Source organism: Heterocephalus glaber, unplaced genomic scaffold (genome assembly GCF_053883595.1).
Source record: "Heterocephalus glaber isolate CG9 unplaced genomic scaffold, H.glaber_assembly_v1.0 deba00001442, whole genome shotgun sequence".
NCBI classification, from domain to species: Eukaryota; Metazoa; Chordata; class Mammalia; order Rodentia; family Bathyergidae; genus Heterocephalus; species Heterocephalus glaber.
The window spans coordinates 40617179-40637002 of record NW_028258296.1 but is presented as its reverse complement, the minus strand read 5'-3'; positions in this window follow the sequence as shown (position 1 = coordinate 40637002).

Below are 19824 nucleotides of genomic sequence, written 5' to 3'. Positions count from 1 at the left end.
ATTGGGGACAACAAGAAATTAAATGTAAAGGGGGAGAATCCAACAAAAAGAAAAAGTCATGACAATGAAAGGTCAATATGTATCATTAATGTTAATGTCAATGGTCTCAATTCATCACTCAAAAGAAATAGACTGACAGAATGGGTCTAGAAGCAAGATCCAACAGTATGCTGCATCAAAGAAACAAACAATTCAAAAAGAAACTCATAGACAGAAATTCAAAGGGTAGAAAACAATAACCCATAAGACAAGAACCTAAAAAAAGGCAAGAGGACTTATTCTCTTAGGAGATCAAATGGATTTCAAACCAACACCAATTAAGAGAGGAAAAAAAAGGAAAAAAAAAACCACAGAAAAACAAACAAAAAAGAAGGGGCAGGAATTTATCTCAGTGGTGTTGCTACCTTCCTTGCAGGTGCAAGTCCTTGAGTTCAATATCTGGTACCAAAAAAAAAAAAAGAAAGAATCACAAAAAGACAAAAGATACAAAGAAGGACACTACATCCTCGTAAAGGGAACAATTCAAGAGGAAGAGATGACTGTTAGGTATTTCAGAGCCCCATGGAAAAAGCCCCCTCCTCTCCTTTCCCTTTGCCCCACTCAAGGAACAGGGAACTTCCGCATAGCTAAGGCATGACCTCCCTTTGTTAGTGACTCTCTGCCTAGTTAAGGTCTTTCTGCCCCACTTACTTCTTAGTCAGATGTTCCAGTGAGATAGGGGGTTCCCAAAAGCAATTACTCCATCCCCCCAACCAAAACCTGTTGCTACATACCCCAGCCCCAATTACTCACCCCCCACCAGTGGACTACTGCTCTCCCACCTGCAAAATCCCATATAAACCCCCAGTTTAGCCCATACTGTGGCTGATCTCCCTCCTGTGAGTCAGTTCCGGCAGACCACAGACTGCCGCCCCCAATAAAAGCTTGCTGCTTGATGCCTGTGTGTGTTTCCCTTTTTTGGCAACCCTTTCAATGACAATCATAAATATACATGCACCAAACAATAGTGTGCTCAACTATATAAAACAAATTATAACAGACATGAAAAAACAAATAAACACTAATAGAATACTAGTGGGGGATTTCAATAACCCACTGTCACAAATAGATACATCAACCAGAAAAAAAAAATTAAGAAAGAAATACTAGAACTCAATCAAACTCTTGAAAAAATGAGCTTAACAGATGTTTAAACAGTATTCCACCCAACAAAATCAGAATACGCATTCTTTTCATTTGCATATGGGTCATTCTACAAAATATACTACTTACTCACTCATACAACATGTTTAAGTTAGTTCAAAGGAATTGAAGTTATCCCCTATATAGTTTCAGAACATAATGTGATGAAATTGGAGATCATTAGCAAAAGAAACCACACAAACTTCCTAAACACATGGACAATGAACAACACACCTCTGAATAAGCAATGGGTCACAGAGGAAACTAAAGAAGATATTAGACACCTTCTACAGTTAAAAGACAATCTCAATACAACATATCAGAATATATGGGACACAGTGAAAGGAGTCTTATGAGATAAATTCATAGAAATGAATACTCATATCAGGAAAACAGAGTGACCTCAAATAAACAAGCTAATGATGAACCTCAAGTTTCTATAGAAAGAACAGCAAGACAAACCAAAAGCTCATACAAGGGAGTAAATTATAAAGATCAGAGGAAAAATCAATGCAATGGAGTCTAAGAAAATGATACAAAAAATCAATTAAGCAAAGAGTTGATTCTTTGAAAGAGTAGAGAAACTTGACAAACCCTTAGCCAACCTTATCAAAAAAGGGAAAGAAAAGGCCCAAATCCATGCAGTTAGGAATGAAATGGGTAAAATTACAGTGGACCCAGGAGAAATCCAACGGATCATCAATACCTACTTTAAGAACCTATATGCCAAAAGGATAAAAAACAGAAGAAAAGGAAATATTCCTAGATATGTATGAATTTCCAAAGTTGAATGAAGAATTAAAAATTCTAAACAACCCAATATCAATCAAGGAAATTGAAAGTGTAATTAAAAACTTACCAACTAAGAAAAGCTCAGGTCCTGATGCCTTCATTGCTGAAATCTATAAGACATGTAGAAAGGAACTCTTGTCACTACTGTTTCAACTCTTCAATGAAATCGAAAGGGAAGCAATACACCCAAATTCATTCCTGGAAGCAAGCATCATCTTGTTCCCAAAAGTAGAGAAATACCCAACTGAAAAAGGGAACTATAGGCCAATCTTACTAATGAACATAGATGCAAAAATCCTTAATAAGATAGAGGCAAATAGAATACTGAAGATCATAAAGAAAATCATACACCCTGAACAAGTGGGATTCATCCCAGGGATGCAGGGATGGTTCAACATAAGGAAATCAATAAATGTAATACACTATATCAATAGAGCCAAGGACCAAAACCATATGAGCATCTCAATAGATGCAGAAAAAGCATTTGACAAAATCCAACACACATTCATGATAAAAACCCTGCAAAAAATTGGAATAGATGAACTCTACCTCAATCTGATAGAAGCCATCTATGAAAAACTAACAGCCAATATCATACTAAATGGTCAAAAACTGAAATCCTTCACACAATACTCAGGAAGAAGACAAGGATGTCCACTATCAACATTCCTGTTCAATATAGTTTTGGAAACATTAGCCACAGCAATTAGATAGATGAGAAAGAAATAAAAGGAATAAAGATAGGAAATGAAGAAGTCAAATTGTCATTATTTGCAGATAACATGATACTCTATATACAAGATCCCAGAACTCGATCAAAAGTCTTCTAGACTTAATAACTAAATTCAGTAGAGTAGCTGGATACAAAGTCAAAACACAGAAAGCAATAGATTTCCTCTACAAGAACAACAGACTCATTGAAAGAGAAATACAGCAAACAATTCCTTTCATAATAGCATCCAAAAACCTGAAATATCTAGGAATCAACCTAACTAAAGAAATCAAGGACCTCTTCTCTGAAAACTATAGCACTCTGAAAAGAGAGATTGAAGATGATATCAGAAAATGGAAAGACATCCCCTGATCCTGGGTAGAAGGACAAACAATGAAAATGGCCATACTTCCAAAACTGCTTTATAGATTCAATACAATCCCAATTCTAATTCCAGCAGCATACTTCATGGACCTTGAGAAAAAAATCCAAAAATTCATTTGGAACAAGAAGAGACCCAGAATAGCCAAAGAAATTCTAGGTAACAGAGACATGGCAGAGGGTATCACAATCCCCAACTTGAAACTATACTACAAAGCTACTGTGATATAAACAGGATGGAACCAGGAGAGAAACAGACCTGAGGACCGATGGAACAGATTAGAAGATGCAGAAACAACTCCAGACACACTCAGGCATCTCATCTTTGACAAAGGAGCCAAACACCCTCACTGGAGATAAGATAGCCTCTTTAATAAATGGTGCTGGAAAAACTGGGTTTCAACTTGCCAAAGATTAAAACTAGACCTATATCTTTCACCATGCACTAAACTAAAATCAAAATAGATTAAAGATCTAATTATTAAAATAGGAATGCTGAACTGGGTGGAACAGAGATTGGGTAGAATTCTTGAAGATATTGATGTAGGAAAAGATTTTATGAACAAAACCTCAGTTGCCCGTGAACTAGCACAAACAATCAACAAGTGGGATCTCTTCTTATTAAAGAGCTTCTGCACAGCAAAAGAAAGCACGAGCAGTGCAAAGAGACAACCAACAATGTGGGAAAAAATTCTCACCTGTTGTCCCTCAGACAAAGGCCTACTATTTCGAATCTATAAAGAACTTAAAAAGATCAGACCTCCCAAATTTAAAGACCCAATCCAAAAATGGCCATCTGAAATGAACAGACACTTCTCAGATAAAAATATAGAAACAGCAAATAAACATATGAAAAAACGTTCAACATCACTGGTCATTCCAGAGATGCAAATGAAAACAACACTGAGATTCCACCTCACTCCAGAAAGAATGGCTGCTCTCATGAAATCAATGAATAATTAACGCTGGTGGGGCTGTGGGGAAAGAGGAACCCTGCTCCCCTGCTGGTGGGAGTGTAGACTGGTGCAACCACTATGGAAATCAGTATGGAGATACCTCAAAGAACTAGGACTAAAAGTCCCATTTGACCCAGGTATTCCCCTGCTGGGGATCTTCCCCAAAGAATTAAAAGAATCATACCACAGTGATATATGTGCACCCATGTTCATAGCAGCACAATTTGTAATAGTTAAAACTTGGAAGCAGCTCAAATGCCCATCAGCTGGAGACTGGATAAAGAAAATGTGGTTTTCTTTAGAAAACTGAGTACCACTCAGCCATAAAAAATGATTAATTATAGACATTTATAGCTAAATGGATGCACATTGAAGCGATACTCAAGTGACACAAGTGGAACACACATGTAAATAGCATTAATTTCTCTAGTGTGAGAAACTGAAAGTGTAAATAAGGACTAAAAGGTATAATAGATAATGTGAAATAGGAAGAAAAGGTCCAAAGAGGTAGGGGAAGTGGGATGAGTACAGGAAAAGAAAGAAGGGAATGGAAAAATTATGAGAAACAGAAAAAAATGGAAACAAAATCTTTTTAAATAGGGAAAGGTGGAGAGGCTGATGGAAGGACTGGGAATGGAGAAAAAATAAAAACCAAGATATATCATGTAAAGGTACAAGTTCCCAATGAGAAATGTAAATGTATTGTATACCTAAAATGTACCAATAAAAGAATTTAAGGGAAAAAATTAAATAAGGCAGGACTTAAAAAAAATCAATGAATGGTTATTATAATAGTATAGAACAAGCTATTTTAGAAAATCAGCTCTAAGGAGTGAGGTGTAGTATTCTAGATTCTCATTACCTATATTTTGGGGTAGAAAAATTCATGAAAATACTTTAAAGTGTATGAGTTATGTGTATAATCTTATATAAGAAAATATACATTTAATTTTTAAACCTGAATATAAAAGACTTGAATTAGTTAAAGCCTATAGGTGTGTACAAATTCTCAACAGTGAGTATTTTTTACATTTTATCCTTTGTACCAAAAGGAGCCTCCTCACCTACTACCAAGAGATGACCTAATGGAAACTTCCACCAGGAGGGCCATATTGCATCAAGCAATCCTCTGGAATTTTTTTAGCATGATGTGCAAGTTAGAATTCCCTATGAAACTTAAGTCAAACAAAGAACAACAAAAACATCAAAGCAGAGACTGATGGACTGTGCCATAAGTCAACTATATTAGTCTCTGTGAATGATGTGCAGGTAATATGTTCTATAACTCATCACATGATTTTCAGTTTGCATTGAAAATCATCACTTTACTCATTTGTGAGTATCCATAATGATTATCTTATCTTAACATTTGAGTTTAGGCTGTCTGTGTTTTTATACTCTTACCTTCATACGTTTCTGTATTCAAATTTTATGCATATTTTTAGAGTATAATACTTTATGTGAAACATAGGAAATATAATAATAGTATTACTTACTAATTAAAGTACACCTTTCTGATCAAGATTTGTCCATATTGTGTATATATAGGTTTAGCTATTAAATATGAGAACTACTCTTTTAACCACAACTCTATACAAGTAAAACAATAATTTAAACAGAAGATAATTTTTCTTAGGAACTGAAACTTTTCAAGCATAAATTCTCAAAATTGAAAAATACAGAGCCATTCAATTTTATGTAGTGGTAAAGTAATCTGGATACCAATATGAGGATTCAAATTCTAAATTTGTGCCTTTTAACTTTAATTAATTTCTTGTTTATTTTAATATATAACTAAAGTTTAATAAAACACAAAGCCCTAACTTTGTTCCATGGTTTTTAGTCACAACTTTTTTCCAAATCACTTCAGATGCCTTAAGGAGAATATTGAGACCATCATAGATTAGCTCATTGAGAAAATGTGTCATACTGGAACCTTATTGTTTAATCCCTTCTTCTGTACCTCACTCACTTCCTCCCTTCCTTCTTTCCCACCCTTCTATTTTCCCTTTCTTTCTCTTTTTAATTAAAGGAACCTCTGTCAAATGTATACCCAGGAAAAAGTCATACAAAACAATTAAACTGCGGTGAACAAAGTAAATATTCTAAAATATGCATTTTAGTGCCCCCCCCCCTTGGTTCTGGTGATTAAACCCAAGACCTTCACACTGAGTAACATCACCAATCTTTTTTTATTTGTTGAACTTTGATACAAAGTCTCATTAAGTTGCTGAATTCCACAGGGTGGGCTCAAACTTGCAACCATTTTACCTCAGCCTTCTAGACTGCTGAGATTATAGGCCTACACCATGAGCCTTGGCTTTCATTCCTTCTCTCCCTTCCTCCTTCCCTCCCTCCCTCCTTTCCTTCCTCCCTCCCTTCCTCCCTTCCTTCCTTCATTTTTCTTTATTTTTCTCTTTCTTTCTCATTTTCTTTTTTCATTTCTTTCTTTTTTCTTTCTTTCAATAAGTAACTCACATAATATTTGCCAAGTTTTGAAATAATTTACATGATGTAAGATACCACTTAAATATTTTCTTAGTGGAGAATAGGGGAACATATATAAATACCTATAATTACAGTCTTGGTAGCCTGGGCACATAAAGCTGAAATCCACTTTTCCAGAAGATTAATGGGAAATGTGGAAGCAATTATGAAATAAAGGTCAGTAATACTGAACTACTCTCAGCAGCACTTCTACAAAAGCTAAGTTGATTTAAAACTCACAACTACCGAAAAGGTTGGCAGTGAGGATAGAGTTCCTTAGAACATGGGATAGATGACTTGCTTGCCACTTTAAATTTTTTCTTCATTTCAAGAGTAAACTTGAAGTATTTTAAAGTAGCATTTTCATTATCTGTTTTTGAAGTCTAGGTAAGGGAATGTCAGTTATCTCTTATCTGTCATTTTGACATAATTTATTTACTTTAAGTGCAGGTATCATCTTTGTAACCATACTTTTAAAAATTTCATTTTATGTGCTGCTTAAATGTAGAGTAATTTCCTAGCAAGAACAAGTCCCTTGTTTCCATTCCCAGCACCACAAAATAAATGGATAAAAAAATTCATTTTATTGCAGTGTTAGCTTGTCTTTTTTATTTTACTCTGTAGAATTATTATGTTTATTATGTTCTTTAAAGCATGAAATGGATATGTAACCATTCTCCTTAATTTCTTATTGGATTCTTAATCTTTTCTTTCTACTCACGCTTCTGTAGGAGCTATCAATGTGAGGTAACATTGACATTTTGGACTGTTGGTAATAGTGTTTTTGTTGTGGCCATTTTTCTTAGATTTAAAATGACTATCTGTTCAAACATTCCACTGCATTTGAACGTGTGTGTGTATATGTGCGTGTGCGTGTTTCTTACTTCCCCTAATACCATATATAAATGTTTTTCTTGTTTTCTACTGAGCAAAAGTTTAAAATCTATGATTTAAGCTCCATCTCCTTTTAGTATCCTGTGCCAAATAGATGAGAGGAAGAAAATGGTAGTGTGGTATTAAATCTCAGTCATGGAATCTCAGATTTTTATTTCTTCATAACTGATTATTATGTATTATGTATTTTGATAATAGGATCAATGATTGTAGGGCATTCTCAAAGAATAAAGCCAAATTATAAAGAGTAAATCATAAAAGATGAAGATGAAAGAAATTGAAAGAATGACCCAGAGAAGAAGAAATAATGAAAAATATAGACAACTATATAGTATTAGAAATTTGTATTCTTTGTTATATTTGTCTGTTTTCAGATATATATAAATGGAAATATACACATAGTATCTGCTCTAGAAAACTCTTTGGTTATTGGAAAAACCTAATTTGTTCTTCATATTCTAAATCTTACTTCTTTATAGTAATATTTCTTAAGGTATTCCTAGGCGCTTGACTTAATTTAGTTGAATTTAGATATTTATGATTTATAAAGCATAACAAGGTAACATTTCCTTACATCGTACTTACATTTTAATAGTCAGTATTTATCCTCCAATTACTTCACATGTACATTTTCAAGCAATCAACAGACTAAATACAATGAATACAGAATTCTTTTCCTGATCCCTCTTGATTCACAACCCAATTTTTCTGCCTACAGTTAAGAATGATTTGCACAGAAAGAATATCAACAAAATTAAGTTGGTATTTAGATAGACATTTTCTTCAATTATCATAATCTCTATAGATCAGTATTTAAAAATTTCACTGAACCATTTTCCCAAGTGAGCTCCATATTTGATTATAGCATAATCACAATTTCAATTCAAAATTCAATGCTCTCCTGTATTACATGGAAATCATAGAGAAGTGAATAATGCACTTAGAGAAAGGAGACTGAAATGATGGTTTAAGTTTGAATAATATGCTTCTGTATTCTGTCAGTCCCAAAATGCCAAGTGAGATTGAAGTGAGTAAGCAACAGGACCAGGGTAGAGTTTTCCTCTGTAGTGGTGACCTCCTGGGCATAACAGGAAAACTGAGCTAATTCATGAACTATAGGATGGAACTAGAGGATGGAACTAGAAGATGAATGCCTGAGGAAGAATACTCTGCATGGTGTTTATTTTCCATCCTTCATGTCCCCTTACAATTTTTACAGTTCATGTACTTTTTTAGGTCATCAACAGGTGTAAAACTTACTGCAAATGACATTCCTTACAATTCATGGGGGATAAATCTTACTAAACTATGAAGAGCACTTGGCAGTCTTTTATATTTGTATATTAATCCAATCAATGTGGCTATAAAGAAAATCAGAAAGGGAGACATAAAATGATTGCATTTTGTATTACCTTTCCTTTAATAAGCATAAGACAATATTTATGAGATATCTACACATAGTTAACATCTATATAAGTTCAGAGTGATTAAATTTTCATTTTTTCTTTGAATTCTTCCAAGTTTAAAAAAAATAATGTATGTTGGTATATATGTATGCATAAATGCTTTTATTTATAATTGCTATTATTTAGTTGTTTATAAAATGAATGCTAAATTTAGATCCAAATTTTCTAGCACAGGACACTTAATTTATCTAAGCAAACAATTTTTAATTACACAGTATTCAAATTATTATACAAATAGTATGTTTATTCATGCATGTATTATGTGTATATATATAAGTATATTTTATCAATTATCTTGACATATCATATGCACATAGAATATTGAGAGTCTAATCTTAGATTTAAATGAACTTCCATAGCATGTTATTGCTTTAAGTTAGAAGTTTTTTTCTTTTTTTTTTAAAGTTAAACAGTCTTGGAAAGTTACTTTTAAAATCTGTTTATATTTTATCATTTTAACACTTTAGAAATAACTTGTAAAATCCATTCCAAAACTGTTCCCACAATTTACTTAATCATTTTTATTAGAAATCTATGTATTTCTTAGGTTTTTAGATTCATAAACTTCAGTATTATATATTTATAAATGCCTCTATGGACAGATTGTCCTTTATTTCCCTAGAAAAATATATTGAAAAGTACTCGACAACCATATTAAACTGCCGCTTCCTCCTAAGAATGTGACTTCTCTTCCTATTGCCAACAGCACTGTGTAAGAATGTTAGTTTTCTTCTTCAAAGCTTTTGTAAATAAGAAGGGAAGTGCGGTTGAAGCGAGGAGCAGGAAAGGGGTAAAATAAGAATCAAGGTATGTCATCTACAGGTACAAATTCCATATGACAAATGTTATCAAAATGTATGTCTAAAATGTACCAATTAATTTAATTTTTAAAAAGAATGCTAGTTTCCTTCTAGAAGTTCAGAATTACCAAAATATACATACATAGGAAAGAAAAACAAATACTGCTATATTTTAATAATTTACTTCTTAATAAAACAATCTTTTTTGTATGAATTTAAAAATTAGTGGCATAAAATATTTCCTGATTATTAATTTTTATGAAAATTTTATTTGCATTCATATAATTACTCATATAATATGAAATATTTCTGCATTAAAATCTGCATAATTACCTACTCTGGTTCTCAGACATTCACTACCAATTCACTGTTTGGTTTGACTTTTGTATAATTTTTTTCTAAATAACTTTTCTCATTTTATGTATACAATACATTATCTTTCCCCTTTTATAGGACCATTAAAATGTTCATTTCTACTCAAAGTCACATTGATATTAAATCAGTAACCTCTAAGTCCACAATAATTTTTCAAAGTACTTATATTTAAACAGTGGTTACCCTTGTGACAACATAAACTCTTCTATAGCAAACTTTGGATATTTACAGAAATATCAGATAATTGTCAAGGGTCAGAGCACAAACTAAAGTAAACTAGTTGCAGTGGTGGGGAAAATAGCCCTTACAACAGACATCATCATATAAAGAACCTTTCAAAGTTCATTAGAATCAGCAACAGTATCCATGACCCAAGGTGGATTGATGGCTCTAAATTATAGTGCAGGAGGAATCATACTAATCTGTCTTTTATCCAACCAGTTTGTTATGGAAACAAAGAATAGGTATTGTATTAGAGTTAGTAGCCTCAAAATTGTACTTTTAATGGCTCAAAAATACAATCAGTATTTTTTGTTACAAGTAAAAAAAATTCAATGGTTATTTCTGGAAGTACTTTGAACAGTTCCTTCTGAAGGAAACACTTATTCTAAATTAGGCAGATTGAGACACCAAGTGTGCTCATGGCTGATAAAAGCAATATGATGTATATATATATATATATAATATCATAATATTGTGATATATTATAATAATTATATTTATATATATATATTACATATTTGTAGTACCTAACAATTGCATTTCTTTTGAGGAGTTGGTTCATGTATATCTTGATATATAACATACCTTAATTCTTTTTACATTATTTTCTTATCTTCTCTCCTCCCCTTCCCTCCATTTCTTGAAAAATATTTATTTCTTGTAGTAGTCATAATTTTTTTCTTGAAATTTCTGTTACTTCTAACAAACTGTATCTTATAAACTGAAGATATATGACCAGCCAAAAAGTCCACCTGTGTCCTCTACTTAGTTCTTTTTAAATTTCCTTTTTTTCAAATTTTAAATTTTTTATTAATATATACATATTTACAGTAGATAAAAGATTACATTGATCTCATTGAGTTGGTGATGTACAAAACACAGCTCAACTATTTTTTCATGTTCCCACTCCCTCCTTCTCCTTTCCTTTATCTCTAGATATCCTTTCTTTTTGCAAAAGATTTCTCTCCTATTTCCTATTATCTATCTTTTATTTTGCTCTTTATTTGTATTTTGGTTTTCTCATATATTCTGGGTTTCTCATATTGTATGTCAGGTTTTTTCCAGTTAACATTATGGTCTCAAAGTGCATCAATTTTTCCTACAAATGTCTCAAATTTATCCTTTTTTTAATTGGTACCAGGGATTGAACTCAGGACCTAGTGCTTGTGAGGCAGGCAGTGGCACCACTAAGCTAAATTCCCATCCCAAATTTATCCTTCTTTATGGTAGAGTGGTACTCCATTGTGGATAGATATGACATTTTTTAATCCATTCATTTGTTAAAGATTACATAGGCCATTCCCAAGACTTGGCTATATGAATTGTACTGCTATAAATATTGAAAAGTATATATTTAAATAATTAACCATATGGAGTTTAAAATAGGATCAAAACTAGATAAAATGCAAAAATTAATGTAGATAACTTCTAAAAATCTAAGCCTTCTGTAAGACACCATTGGTAAGGGCATTCAGGCACCATCCAGAGGCCTGTTGGGACAGAATCACAGCACAAGGATCCAAAAGGCCATCATTCTGAGCCCAAGAATTGGCACAGTGGTGAGCAGTAGAGAGAGGGTCTCTCTGAGGCTTGTTGAGAACTGAAGCCTACTGGGAGGGCAAAGAGTCACCTCAATAAAGGTTCAGCAGACTGCAGAAGTTGGTGAGTTGTTTAGGTCAACATCTCCTACAAGAATCCTTCTTGTGGAGGAAGGGCAGCTCAAACCTGCAGTAGAATTGTGCAGATTTAAAACATGAGGGAGGTTAGGGGGCTCAGTTCCAGCCTCACAGCCAGAAACCAGCCTGAACTTCAGTGGACTATGGCTGGCTTACTGAGATCGTCTACACAGATCTGTATGCTACTCACATTGTCTGCTGAGGAAAACAGAGAAATGTCTTGAAGGGGACTTCTTTTCATCTTTTCTTTTCTCCTTCTTTATTTCTCACCTTTCTTGTTCCTTTTTTTTGTCCTGTTTTTTTATTGATTGTTCTAATTTTTATAGGAGGGAGATTACAGTTTCTGGTTTTTCTGTTGCTGTCAGTCGGTTCTGTTCTGTATTTATTCCTTTCTTCTCTCTTTTCTTTCTGACTTCACCAGTTTTCCAAAGTTCACATGATATTCCTGTGCCCTCTAGCCTTACTTCTAACCTTTCCCTCTCCTATTTCTCTACCCTCCCCAACTCCTTCTAAATCTCCTCAGAGGGCAAATTCACTATATTGAAAGGCTTATTTACTGTAAATATATTTCTGCTTGGTTCTAGATTTTGATATATAACCACAAGTCTGGTTCATGCAGTTAAATGTGGTAGATTTATAGTTACCAGATTTTGTCATTTTCAAGGCTGTGTTTGTTGCTGTTGTTTATGTTGATTGTATTAGTTTGGGCACAGTGATGTGATTGTTGTAGTCAGGTCTCCCTCCTAGTATACCAAGACTGAGATTGATTAAGGGCCATTACACACTCAAAACCCAGAGGCCAACTAAGACTGGATGATAATCCAAGAAGTAGCCATTCCCTAAGGGTTCTAAATACTAGCAATAAGCAATTTATGAGCAGCAACCCAGGAATTAAACCAAAAATATCAATAAGAATAACAACAATAGAAATGAGAGAACTCCTAAACAAGACTCAAAACTAGACTTCCAGATGACCAAAGGCAAATTCAAAGTTCAACAAGATGGAACAATCTGAAACTCAACCACTTGGACTCCCTGAACTGGGAATGAAAGAGGATCTGGAAAAAATAAAATCAGAAATATTTTCTCAGGTAACAGCAGAGATGGTGTCCATAGTGAAATACATGATTAATAACTCCAGAGTAGACACAGATTAAAAAAATAGAGGAGCTCAGGAACATGATGGAATTCCAACAAAGGAAACAAATGGATCCATAAAACAGATTCAAAAATATATCCAGGATATTAAAGATTCCACTGAAAGCTTACTCAGAAGAATGAGCCAATGTGAGAACAGAATATCAGATATTGCAGTTAGTGACAAGGAAAGGAAAGATTTCTTAAAAATAGCAAGGGACCATGAGAAATCAATCCAGCAGCTGCTAGATGATGCAAAGAAGAATGCATAAGAATGATCAGAGTTAAAGAAAAAACAGATCATACAAATGACATAAGAAATATGTTCACAAAAGTAATGTCAGAAAACTTCCCAAGCAAGAGAAAAGAATTTGACATACAGATAAATGAGGCATTTAGGATTCCAACTAGCCTTGATGAAAAAAATCTACATCTGGGCATATAATAGTAAAGAAACCCAACAGAAGAAAAAAAAATATTATAAGCAGTTAAAGAAAAGAAACAAATCATATACAAAGGAAAGCTCATCAAAATCACAGAAGACTTCTCAACACAAACTCTCAAGTCAAAAAGAGGTTGAGTCAGTGGCATGAAGCTTTAAAGCATCTGGGTAGCACTCTTCATTACCAATGCAGTAGAATCATTGTCTTCTGTTGGTGGAGAAATTCCTCCCTCTGGAACTAAGATGTACACCCCAGCAGAGAATAAGGTCATGGGAACACCAACCAAATATATATGTAATGTGACTCTATGAGCAATAGAGAGTGATGGAACTTCTATTTCTTGTCTTTTATTTGTGGATATATGAATAAAGGCTATGAGAGAAGTGGAATCATATATTGGGCACTAACTCATATCCTACCAATTGTTCTGGAAAGCATTGCTTCAGTATCATTATAATTGAATCTTCTTTTTAAAAGAATATTTTGTTCTACCAATACTTGATTAAAGATAGTGCAACACATGATAAGAGTAGTGAATTTCATGAGCATGTGCCAAGTGCCACAATTTCAGTGTGTGGATGTGTGTATATGGAATGAGTTTCTAAATCCAAGGCAATGCTGTGTGTATTATCAACTTGATATATAATACATTCTGAAAATCAATAGATGATAGTTTTTGCAGAAATATTGTGTTTAGGGAAGGCAAATTCATATCCAAAGAAAATGTTTATTCTAGTAAGAATAAAATTCTGCCTCTTCCATGGTGGAAACAGTATAAAATAATCCACATGCTACCAATCTAATCTCCACAGGGAATGTTGCAACATCAAAGACCCAATATTGGTTTATGTTCATGGAACAGAGCCAGGTCAGCCACTGTGAGTGGAAGTCACAATGATGATTCCATATAACCTCCACATGGCACCAGGTCTGCTTTGTTTATGAGCTCATGGTTGGTGATAGAGGTGCCTGGAAGAAAACTAACTAGTTTCTAAAGATTGGGCCAACTTATCTTCTTGATTATTAAAATACTCCACCACTAAAGTTATTTTTTGTGATCACAAGAAAAATAAATGTCCTAGTTTATTATCTATTTAGAGAAAACTGTTCATATACGGTATACCCCTGCAAAGTCATGGTTCATAATTTGCAACCTCAGTTGCTGCAGATTTTTCTTTAGAATCTTACTAAAAATTGTTTGTGGAAATCCCAGCAATTTCACAGAAACCTCAAATATCCTTCATAATTTTTTTTTTTGGCGGGAAATTTCAAAGTAGCTAATTCAAGAGCGTTATTCAATTTTCCTTGCTGCTGATTGGTTGCCTCTCTGTAACTCATCTCTGGCAGGTGCACCAGCATTCCTGGATCAAAACAGGTTGCTGTACCTTGTGTAGCTATCTCAAGTGTTCTCAGTTTTGCTGCTCTTAAAGCCCTAAGATCCTGAAGATGCTGCAAAAATCCACTGCACCTTCTAAGGCTTTATTAATACAGTATTTTATTAAGTTTAATTGCATAACTGCAGGAGTCATAGCATATTTGGGGTTTAAACTATAAAATAGGCATTTATAGGGATTTTTCATGGATTTTCACAATTCATAGGTGCTCCAGGAATGTAACTCCCATGAACTTTGGGGGTCCACTGTACCTCTTCTCTATTTTTCATTTTTTTAGAAATTTTTCCATTTTTTTTCTTCCAAGATAATGAAGTCAAATCATTACCTGCCCTTATATCAGTGAACAATCAAATGTCTAACTATTTCTCCTTTCAAGTCAAATAGACAAGTGACACATATCAAAGAAAAAAAATGATAACACTCTGAAATTTTTAAAGATGCTTTGACCAACATAATCATAAAACTTCCAAATACAGCCTTATCTAAGCATAATTAAAATTATTTTATACCTAAATATTGACTGATATTACAAAGCATTGTTCATATCACATGCATCATTAATGTAATTGATCCAAAATTTTAATTGTTTTCTACTTTTTCTTACCAATATATATATTAATTTTGAAATGAAAAATCATAAATATAAAAAAGCAATAAAATAGTCCATCAATCCAATATTCCACTTCAATCTTCTCCCTCTCTCCTATCTCTGAATCAGATATAATATAAAAGAGTTTTATATCCTCAGTGTCTCCACTTCACATTTCAATCCATCCAACTGCACAACAGTTTGGCTTCTACCCACATAAAGTTTGAACTTTTTGCTCTATGGAGAGATCTTAGCTTCTTACCATTAGGCTTTCAAAGGAGAATGCTAAATTTCCCTGAACTTTTACTCAGATTCTATACTTTGTGAAATGTCTCTTCTTTATCCTCTATGTTTTCTTATTTTTTTGCAGTAATGTACTTGTTTTCTTTTCTTCTTACTCTGTCTTCATTTTATCTTAGTGATTTTTGGGTAACTTCTACTTTCTCCTTGGAATTCTCTTAAATTTTGATTTAACTTTTATTCTCACTCTGTCTACATTTTTGTGTTATTTGATTTATATAGTTTTACATTAACTCCTTAATGTATATGATTCGCCCATATCTTTGACGCAGTCCCCCCAACTGGAGAGTAATAACTAGCCAACTTTCTCTTTCCCTCCTTCAGACCTCTAGTACATTTTGTGCGTTCAGTCTCAATTAATAAAATGACCATTCATTCACCTCTGAGTGAGAAACAGTTATGTAAACCCCAACTTCTATTTTTCTTCATGTTAGTTAAAAGGAACAACAACAAAACTACTTAAATTCCCAACTCTATTTTTAGTCATATCGCAAATGAACTTATTAAAATCTTGTTGATTATAATCTTACATACATTGATTATCAATTTACTCTACCTCACAAGTAGATGAGCAAGATGAAAGATATGGCTTAAATTCAATATGTTTATGACAGCAGTTGTTTCTGTCAGGATTTTGGTGAGGAAAATAAAAATGATAGGTATTTAAAGTAGAAAGATATTTAATATCCAAAAGTTTGGCATTCAATAAAATTTATACAATGGCTGAAGGGGAAATATGATGGGAATATTTTGTTAACTATGGAAGTTTCTGCTAATATCATTAAAGGCAGGAAAGTTCTAGAATCCACAGTAAACAAAACAAAACAAAATGATCATATCATTTTGGAACATTTAAGTGATCTCAGCTTAAATAACATTTCTTCTAAAACAATTTTCCTTTGTTGAGATTAACAGATTTTCCTACTTCAAGTATTCCTAGGTATTTGTAATTATACCTTTTATGTACTTTTGATTCTATATTATAATTAGTCTTTTTCTGAAAATTTCCCTAAATAAGTTTCTTGTTTCTTGATAATAAGTTTTATTTAATAACTCATTATATAAAGAATAGCTAGTGTGTTGAATTATTCAGTTATTTAAAGAATAAATGAACTTATTGTATAGGTTTTTAAATCAAAGCAAGATATTGGCTGAAATTTAGATAATCAATTCAAAGTAAATTTTACTTATATTATCTCTTAATGTATTTTTTTATTTCTTCATTATACAACTGTTTTAAAACCACAAACTTCATATTTATCTTTATTAAATTTTGCCTATAATTGTTTCTTTTTATATCAAAAGATTGTCAAGATGTTTAAAAAAATAAGATTAGACTCACTTCTGTAATGTAATAACCCTTATCTGTACATCCTTGATGTCATCTTCAAATTTAATAAGCAAGTTTTCTAAGCCATCATCCTACATGCTTATTTGTTTATAGTGCATGATAGAGAAAGTAGATCAGGTTCAAGGTTCCACATACCACCTAAATCTTATAATTTTTGAGAATTCATTAAGCATTAATCAATCATTGGATTGAAAAGACTTGATCTGCCTTTACTTCTGCTTAGGCTATCAGGAATCCTGAGACCTGTGAACATTCACAGCCATGGTTCTTTCAACATTTTGGATCTATTAAAGCAGCACAGCTTACAACATCAATAGTGAGGAATTTGCCACTGAATTTGCATTCCAGTGAGTCAGTATTTTTAAATTTGTGATCATACATGGTATTCTGTTGTATTCTGAATCTGCCCCTGTTAATTACAAGATTGATACATGGGTGCCACTGGAAGGTCTTTGTGCCTCTCTGTCTTAGAAGACCAATTATACTGTGGTCTTCAAGGTATAAAATACATTCCAAAATCAGATATGTTCATATCAACTATATTTAACAAACTTTTGCCATTTTTATGATATAACTGTGAAACAATTTTATGTTGTACCTATACATAATAATATATAAATATAGCTGTTTTGTGTGCTGGTTCTAATTTTATAATTAATACTCAATCTTCTCATTATTTGTATTTTTCTCTTTAATTTCATGTTATTCTTTTGTATTTAAGTTCACAAATTTGCATAAATTTATAATCTAACTGCTTTAAATTACAGTTCATATTTCTTTAATAAACATAATGTGTAACACATATAAGGTCATTTTGAGTTGGTCTATGTTATACTCTATCCTAGCTTAGTCTTCCATGGAAGGTGAGAAATGATCCCATTTTTGTAGATTTGGGCAGATGAAGGCTGGGTTACAGGTAGTTAGACCTATGAATTTTCCAATTCTACTGTGTTTCACCCTTCCTCATCGACAAGTTCCCATGGTCACCACTGTGCCCCCGTGCTTTCAGTGCCCAGCTTTGCTCTTCCCAGAATCCTCCCTCTCTTTGTTAGATTGCTATTAGTTTAATCTTTGTTAGTTTGATTATCTGCCATTGATTTATACATATATATTCATACTTAGTAAATGATTAGTAAGTCCTCAGCTTACTAATATTCAAGTTGTGTACTTTCACAGATATGAATGAACCTCACCTTACAAACATTCACAGATCTGAACAAATAGCAGAAGTAGCTCACATTGGAGATGATATGTGTTTAATTTACTTAAAAGTAAAAATAGTTTATTCACCATACTTTTTGTGTGGATTAGTGTTTTTTTGTGCTTTATATTGTATATTTGTATTAAATGTGTATAAAACTCTCTTTGTTGGACTTAAAAACAAATCCAACTTTCCATCATTCTCCCAAGTGGAACTCATTTACAAGTCAAGAACTTACTGTCAACATGAATAAATTAATTCTCCCTTCTTTAGTTTTTCCATCTATCTTTCTATTTTAATCACTGTTCACACATTTTAAAGGTTAAAACATATGTTTTTACACATTTATATTCAATTACTAGTTCTTCCTTTGTCTAAATGTTTCTGAGTTGTTCAGACATTAGATCATTTATCTGTTTCATTAAAATCAGGATTTTTTATCTGGACTAGAAATAATATCTGAAATTCTATACTGCTGGACACAGAATTCTATAGTTCTCCATGTTTGAGGATGCCGGAGAAACAATCCCATTACATTTATAAGTTTACAATCTATTTTGTAATTCCATCTCGGTTATTACATCTCAAAACCACAGAGACATGCACTGTACAACTGTTTCAGGATGCTTCGGGTCCTATTGACATTTTGATGAATACATTCAGCACTACTCTTTTGGTATTAACACTTAATTTACCGTATAACATAGAATAGTTTAAACTGCCATTACATATGTCATATATTATAATTCTTTTCCCTTACTCGTCAAAAAACTTAAATTGGTAATACCAGTTAATAAAACATTCTAACTGTTGCTTTTGTCTTGTATCATACTATTAAAATACACATTTACACCTGTTTCTGGTTTCTACTGTATTTATGAAATTAATCAATACCAGAGTTTTAGAATAACATAATGATTACTCATTTTTGTCTTCTGTTACTTGCTAATTCTGTGACTATACATGAGTATTCGGTTTCTCTTGCTACACTTTCCATATGAATAAAACTAGGAAAATTAGCACTTAATTTAGAATTGTTATGAGAATTACATTAAATTATATCAGAAATGTGTACCAAAGGAAGGGTACCTGGAACCTGGTAAACACAAATTTTATGCTGGACCTCTGTGAAAATGAAGTCAACTTCATTTTTAAGTGTTTACAAACTTTCTTTTGTCACCAATTATCAATTCTATTTTTCATTCATAAAGTTGTAGTATATTTACTACAAAATAATGTATTTTCATCAAAAAACTAATATGGGGAAAAATTTATTCTAGTAATATTTGAAAGTTTGAACTAAAATGAACTATGGCATTATTCACTGAACAAATTTTGGATGTTTTCCCTATTGAGTTAGATAGACACTGATTATTCACTCATCATTAATGTTTTTCACAGAGATTCAACTTATAGGCACTGTTATTTAGTTAATAAAGACTGATGTTCCTGCAATGTAGAAGTTA